This window comes from Mesoplodon bidens (genome assembly GCF_964165515.1).
Source record: "Mesoplodon bidens genome assembly, chromosome: 9".
Lineage (NCBI taxonomy): Eukaryota > Metazoa > Chordata > Mammalia > Artiodactyla > Ziphiidae > Mesoplodon > Mesoplodon bidens.
The window spans coordinates 68,146,479-68,154,897 of record NC_138166.1 but is presented as its reverse complement, the minus strand read 5'-3'; positions in this window follow the sequence as shown (position 1 = coordinate 68,154,897).

Genomic DNA, 8,419 nt, shown 5'->3' with positions numbered 1-8,419 from the left:
CAGACCCTGGAAAATGGGATGGCAGGCAATTAAATTATAAATGCAACTTTGATGAAGCCCATGGGAAAAGAGTAGGCTATTGTCAAAGAATCCCTGAGGAACGTGAAAGGGAAAGGAAAGCCAGGCTATGTAGTCCTAAGAAATAGACTCTTTAAAAAATTATTTAGTAAACCAATAATAAGCATGTGAAACAATTGTTCTTGACGCTAGTTCTATTTATATATTTCTCAAACTGGAATGTACCTAGAGTGATCTGGGATAAAAAACACAGCATAATATGACATACTTTTGGACTGTTAATTCTATTTGATGAAAAGTAATTTAAAGTGTGTATTTATATGGAAACAGTCATAGCTATGTTATAAAGAGAACACAGAATTCAAATATATATTTTAAGATGGACAATTTGGCAGAGTCTTATCTTCTGTTACTCTTTCAGGAATTGGATAAAGTCCCCAACTGGCTCATGCCATGCCCCCATCTCTATGACCAAAATTGTATTTCATTTATTACTACTGCCATTTTACTCAGTTTTCCATCTCGAAATGGAAATATACACTGAAATTTCAGTGATATGGAAAAAGTATCAAGGGGAGATATTTTTAAAAGATAGAAAATTATCAAAAATGTCCATTATGTCCAAAGTTTGACCATTGATTTAATGTGTCCCTTTTTATAAAGTTTAATATTCAATATATAGTATATTGCTGACCCTTCATCTTTGGGGAAAATATAAATCATTTTATATTTGGAAGTTAAGTAGAAACAAGAAAAGTTATTTTATAGCTATATTCATGCAATAAATACAGCCTATAAAAAGCGTGATGCATTTTGACTATGTATCATGTGTTTCATCAGGAAAAAGAAATCCTACTGTGGTGATGTTGTGCTTTTCAAGGGGCTATTCAGTCCCATAGCATGAAGCTTAGTCTACAGCAATATTTAAACAGTAACTATTTCTTAACCACAGTAAGTAGTGAATCAGAGCTACACACTGTTAGAACTGAAAGAGGATTCAGAGATCATCAGTACTTTAGTACTGTGCTGGTTGAGCAGTGAAGCAAACCAAAGTGTCAGAAGGCATGTTCTTGAAGTAAATAGTTAAGTGCATGGAGTAGTTAAGAGCATACAATTTAGAGGGAGATAGGCTTTGGTTTTTATTCTGTTCCACCACTTACCTATATAACACCAGAAAGTTATTTAACATTTCTAAATTTCAACTTCTACATTTCTAAATTGAGATAATAACTATATTGATGCTTGAAACAAGCTATAATATAGTTTATGGGGATAACAATGCTGTAGAGTAAAGGTAGCATTTCTCTATTAAAAAAATCTATTAATTTGATTTTAAGTTCTAGAATTAAACTACAGAATATATTTAGTTATAGCATAGATTTTGTTATAGTCATAAAATAGATTGGTAATGTCATCTATCCGGACAATGTTAAAATATTATCATGGCTAAAAAAAACAATGAGGTGTAGGATAAAAAGAAGAGGTGAAACATATGAGGGGTGTGAATCTCCTAATTTTACATATAGGGAACCAACATACATTGTAAAGTTTAGACTGTAACTTAAATAGTTTATGGTCCATATTCAATTTAAAGTTAAAAAAGATAACATATATGAATTATATATTCATATAGAAATGAGTCCTCAACCCTCATGATTAAATTGAACCATATGAAATTCCAAATATTCAATCAGGAATAAAATAGTAATATAAAAAATGACAAAATTTGGAAGAAGGGAAGGAGAGGTAATGTAAATATAATAAATTCCTCATCCTTAGTTTTGATAAATAATCAATGGGGATACAAATATATTATTTAGTGTTAGAGGAGTGTAACCTTCAAAAACTGGAGAATAAAATTGGGAATAGGAATTAATGTGAAGGTAGAGGAGGCTTTTAGTTTTCAAAGTATACTTTCTACATTTTTATAACTTTTTTCCAAGTACATCTATCACTGTTATAATAATAATTTTCAAAAATAAATTACTCTCATAATTCATAATACCCTGAATGCATACTTACTGCTGTAAGTATGAAGCTCTTAACTTTTAGAATATGCATTTTCAGAAATATGAAAGTATTTCCAAATTTTTCCCATAGTCATGTTTTCTACATATGCTTTTACACAACACAGTAATCTCCTTTCCAACTTTAATGGAAATTTTATTTCTTTTATTTGTCTTAATTTTCATAATGTTTTGAGGGAAGGTAGTCTTAGAAAAGGACAGTTACACAAATCTCTTCTTGTTTTATATATAAAACAAGATATTAAGTAAATATTAAGCTAAGAATAATAATTCTAATCTACAGCAAAATTTGAATGTTGCTCTGTAAATTGTCTGAATTTATTGCCTTCCTAAGAAAACCACATTCTTTGAACTTGTCTCTTCCTCTTCACTTCCATTATCTGATTAGCATTTGACTTTTATTAATTCTTTTAATTTTTTGGAGTGGGAGAGAGATGGAAAAATGAGTTTTAATTTAAAAATTTAATAAGTGGACTATTTTTTAGAGCAGTTTTAGGGTTACAGAAAAATTGAGTGGAAAGTACAGAGATTTTCCATATAATTTCTCACCCTGCCACACACACAGTTTCCCCTATTATTAACATCTTGCATTAGCGTGATACATTTGTTACAATTTATGAATCCATGAACTGGAATTACTTATTTTTTCATTTACATGTCTATACTTGGCTTCTATACCTCTACTGACTCACAGAAGTCAGTTTCTGCAGAAAGAAACTGTCTTTGATATTCTATGTGGCAGATACAACATTTATATCACACTCACGCTACATGCCTAGTGTAAGGCTCTACTCCACACAGTCATTCAGGGACCCTGGCTGGGGAAGATTCTATTATCTTGAAGGTGTTTTATGTACAGTCTTGCTGCTCAAATTGTGCTCTGCAGACCTGTATCACTGATATCATTAGGAACTTTATTAGAAATGCAGAGTCTTAGCCTCTACCTTGGACCCAAGTGATAATTTGCCTTTTGACAAGATGCCCAAGTGATCTGTATGCACATTAAAGTTTGAGAAGAGTGGGACCAGAAGACATGCTTGGATCCTTATGCCAGGGGAAGAGAGATGCAAAACCTAACATAGGCATTTTATTGCCTCAGCCCAGAAGTGACAAAATCACTTCCTTTCCAAGAGCATTGACCAGAACCAGATATACTTGGTCTCATCTAAGCATAAGGAGGCTGGAGAATACAGGTGATATATTTGATGAGCACCATTATGTTCACATAGTTTTAATATCCTAGACAGGTTTTTTGAATGATTATGGGTGAAAATCTCAGAACCCTGAATGTGAAGGCTATTCACTTAAACGTATCAATTACAAATTTATCTTTTCCATTTTTGTTAATATGAATAAGTAGTATAACTGCTTCACACTAAATAATGCAGTAAATTTGATTAATCCGTGTGCTCAATTTAGATATTCTAGGAAAAATTCCAATTCTACTTAGTTCCTTTTTTATCATAAATATTGATGTTCATCATCAAAATTGACATATATGTGACACAATATTTACATTCCCTAAGAAGTTCCTGGATTGTTTATACACTTCACATTCTTTGAACAAACTGTAATAAAATCAGTTATAGTCCTTAGGCAATAAACTTGACATTGATGATCACTTTTTATTCAAAGCTAATCTTATAGTTCAATATTTTTACCTGAGGTTAACAGAGTCCTTATGTGTCACAAAGTGTCCACAACACAGTACCAGAGATGAAAAGGTAAACTTTAAGTAACATACAGGGTCAAGAGCAGAGTCTAAGAATGAAAGAAGGTCAATTATATATAAGAATGTAGGAATCTAAAAACCTTCATAATGTGTGTCAAGGTCAGAAACCAAAGTGAAGGACAAGATAGTGGCATAGCAAGGGATGGAGATCTGAGCAAAAATTATAGGCCACTTTGAATTTGTTTGGAATATGAAACCATAAGAATTATTTGGGGATATTTTTAAAGAGCTAGGACAAAATATCAAAGTCACTCATTCACTCAGCAATATTTATTCTCAATTCTGCTATGAGGAATTTTGATGCCTCTGTCTAGTTTCCTTTATATTGTCCTTAGTTGTTGAATTTTTCTTATTCTTTGCATCTTTTGAAATAAAGCAAGTTAATGTTAACCATACTGTGTCAACTATTTAAAATTTCTTATAACAGATGAACAAATATAAAACGCTCATATCTCACCTCAAAAACTGGTCTTAATTACACAGGGCATGTAGAATCAGTGCCCTATTAAGGCACTGATTATTAACTTGGGAAGCAGCACAGCATAACTGAAGTTCTACTGACATGAATTCAAATGCTGGCACTGACACTTATAACTTTGGGCTAGTTACTTAACCTCTCTAGGCTTCATTTTCCTCATCTATTTACTGAGGATAAAAATATCTATTCCTTAGGTAGAAAGTGGGTGTAAAAATTTAGTGCAGGGCCTAACACGTAGTTAATATTCAAGAAATAATGCCTATTATTATTTTGGAAAATAACTATCTGTTTATCTCATCCCATATCCCACACACTGTAGGTGCCACTGCTGTGATGTTTCTGATTGAGATTTATCCAATCTCCATTAGAACATTTCCACTGACAGGGAGCTCGTTACCTTACAAGGCTGTCCAATCCATTCATGAACAACTCTAATTTTTAAAACATTTTTTTCTTACGCAGATCCCTTCTTATGTGGATCTGCCTTTTTACTATATGTATATATATATATATATACACACACACACATACATTTATACACAAATATATACATACATATATAGGTAATATAACCATACATATATTTAGTCTTATTAATGCCATCTGTAGTAATCCATTATTAAATGTAAGTATTTTAATTTGATGTCAAAAGTAATGGTGTCAGGAATGTTCTTTGTAAAAGGTTAGTTTATTAATACTATATGTCCCATATTACAAAGTCATCCTTTAAAGTATTTTTCCAAGGCTTAACCCACAAGATGTTCAGACAAATGCTTAAGCCATTGATTGCTGCATAGAAAAGTGGCAGTAGGTCATGTACACAACAAATTTCAAGCACTTAAGAGACCTTCAAGATGGTGGAGGAGTAAGACGTAGAGATCACCTTCCTCCCCACAAATACATCAGAAATACATCTACATGTGGAACAACTCCTACAGGACACCTACTGAACACTGGCAGAAGATCTCACACTTCCCCAAAGGCAAGAAACTCCCCACGTACCTGGGTAGGGAAAAAGAAAAAAAAACAGAGACAAAAGAACAGTGACGGGACCTGTACCTCTGGGAGGGAGCTGTAAAGGAGGAAAGGTTTCCACACACTAGGAAGTCACTTCGCGGCGGAGACTGCGGGTGGCAGGGGGGAAGCTTCGGAGCCACAGAGGAGAGCACAGCAACAGGAGTGCAGAGGGCAAAGCGGAGAGATTCCCGCACAGAGGATTGGTGCCGACCGGCACTCACCAGCCCAAGAGGCTTCTCTGCTCACCCGCCGGGGCAGGCAGGGGCTGGGAGCTGAGGCTCGGGCTTCAGAGGTCGGATCCCAAGGAGAGGACTGGGGTTGGCGGCGTGAACACAGCCTGAAGGGGGCTAGTGCACCACAGCTAGCCGGGAGCGAGTCCGGGAAAAAGTCTGGACCTGGCTAAGAGGCAAGAGAATACTGTTTCAGGTGAGCCAGGAGAAGGGATTCAGAGCACCACGTAAATGAGTTCCAGAGACGGGAGCGAGCAGTGGCTAGCAGTGGCTATCAGCACAGACCCCAGAGACGAGCATGAAATGCTAAGGCTGCTACTGCAGCCACCAAGAAGCCTGTGTGCAAGCACAGGTCACTATCCACACCTCCCCTCCCAGGCGCCTGTGCAGCCTGCCACTGCCAGGGTCCCGTGATCCAGGGACAACTTCCCCGGGAGAACACATGGTGCGCCTCAGGCTGTTGCATGCTGGCCTCTGCTGCAGCAGGCTCGCCCTGCATTCCATATCCACACCCCCGCCCCCGGCCTGAGTGAGCCAGAGCCCCCTAATCAGTTGCTCCTTTAACCCTGTCCTGTCTGAGCAAAGAACAGACACCCTCAGGGGACCTACACGCAGAGGCGGGGCCAAATCCAAAGCTGAACCCCAGGAGCTGTGCGAACAAAGAAGAGAAAGGGAAATTTCTCCCATCAGCCTCAGGGGCGGCAGATTAAATCTCCACAATCAACTTGATGTACCCTGCATCTGTGGAACACCTGAATAGACAATGAATCATCCCAAAATTGAGGTGGTGGACTTTGTGTGATTTTTGTCTGTATAGCTTGACTTTTTTTTTTTTTTTTTTGTGGTACACGGGCCTCTCTCTCACTGTTGTGGCCTCTCCCGTTGTGGAGCACAGGCTCTGGACGCGTAGACTCAGCGGCCATGGCTAATGGGCCCAGCCGCTCTGCAGCATGTGGGATCTTCCTGGACTGGGGCACGAACCTGTGTCCCCTGCATTGGCAGGCGGACTCTCAACCACTGCACCACCAGGGAAGCCCCTACAGCTTGGCTTTTACCGTTTGTCCTACGGTTCTGTCTGTCTGTTTTTTTTCTCTTTCTTTAGTATAGTTTTTAGTGCTTGTTATCATTGGTGGATTTGCTTTTTGGTTTGGTTGCTCTCTTCTTTCTTTCATTCTTTTTTTATTACTTTTGAATACATTTTTATTTTTAATAACTTTTTATTTTTTAATTTTAATAACTAAAATTTCTTTTCTTTTTTTCTTTGCTTCTTTCTATCCTTCTCCTTTTCTTCTGAGCCATGTGGCTGACAGGGTCTGGGTGCTCTGGCCGGGTGTCAGGCTTGTGTCTCTGAGATGGGAAAGCCAAGTTAAGGACATTGGTGCACCAGAGACCTGCCAGCTCCACGTAATATCAAACAGGGAAAGCTCTCTCAGAGATCTCCATCTCAAGGCTAAGACCCAGTGCTACTCAATGACCAGAAAGTTACAGTGCTGAACACGCTATGCCAAAAAACTAGCAAGAAAGGAACACAAACCCACCCATTAGCAGAGAGGCTGCCTAAAATCATAATAAGATCACAGACACCCCAAAACATATGACTGGACTCGGTCCTACCCACCAGAAAGACAAGATTCAGCCTCATCCACCAGAACACAGGCACCAGGCCCCTCCACCAGGAAGCCTACACAACCCACTGAACCAACATTAGCCACTGGCGGCAGACACCAAAACAATGGGAACTACGAACTTGCAGCCTGTGAAAAGGAGACCCCAAACACAGTAAGTTAAGCAAAATGAGAAGACAGAGAAACACACAGCAGATGAAGTATCAATGTAAAAACCCACCAGACCAAACAAATGAAGAGGAAATAGGCAGTCTACCTGAAAAAAAATTCAGAGTAATGATAGTAACGATGATCCAAAATCTTGGAACTAGAATGGAGAAAATACAAGAAACATTTAAAAAGGACCTAGAAGAACTACAGAGCAAACAAACAATGATGAACACAATAAATGAAGTTAAAAATTCTCTAGAAGGAATCAGTAGCAGAATAAGTGAGGCAGAAGAACGGATAAGTGACCTGGAAGATAAAATAGTGGAAGTAAGAACTGCAGAGCAGAATAAAGATAAAAGAATGAAAAGAATTGAGGACAGACTCAGAAACCTCTGGGACAACATTAAATGCACCAGCATTCGAATTATAGGGATCCCAGAAGAAAAAGGGAAATAGAAAAGGACTGAGAAAATATTTCAAGAGATAATAGTTGAAAACATCCCTAATATGGAAAGGAAATAGTCAATCAAGTCCAGGAAGCACAGAGAGTCCCATACAGGATAAATCCAAGGAGAAACATGGCAAGACACATTAATCAAACTACCAAAAATTAAATACAAAGAAAAAACATTAAAAGCAGCAAGGGAGGGCTTCCCTGGTGGCGCAGTGGTTGAGAGTCCGCCTGCCGATGCAGGGGACACGGGTTCGTGCCCCGGTCTGGGAGGATCCCACATGCCGCGGAGCGGCTGGGCCCGTGGGCCATGGCTGTTGAGCCTGTGCGTCCGGAGCCTGTGCTCCGCAACGGGAGAGGCCACAACAGTGAGAGGCCCATGTAACGCAAAAAAAAAAAAAAAAGCAGCAAGGGAAAAACAACAAATGACATACAAGGGAATCCCCATAAAGTTAACAGCTGATCTTTCAGCAGAAACTCTTAAAGCCAGAAGGCAGTGGCAGGACATATTTAAAGTGATGAAACGGAAAAACCTACAACCAAGATTACTCTACACAGCAAGCATCTCATTCAGATTTGACAGAGAAATTAAAACCTTTACAGACAAGCAAAAACTAAGAGAATTCAGCACCACTAAACCGGCTTTACAACAAATGCTAAAGGAAGTTCTCTAGGCAGGAAACACAAGAGA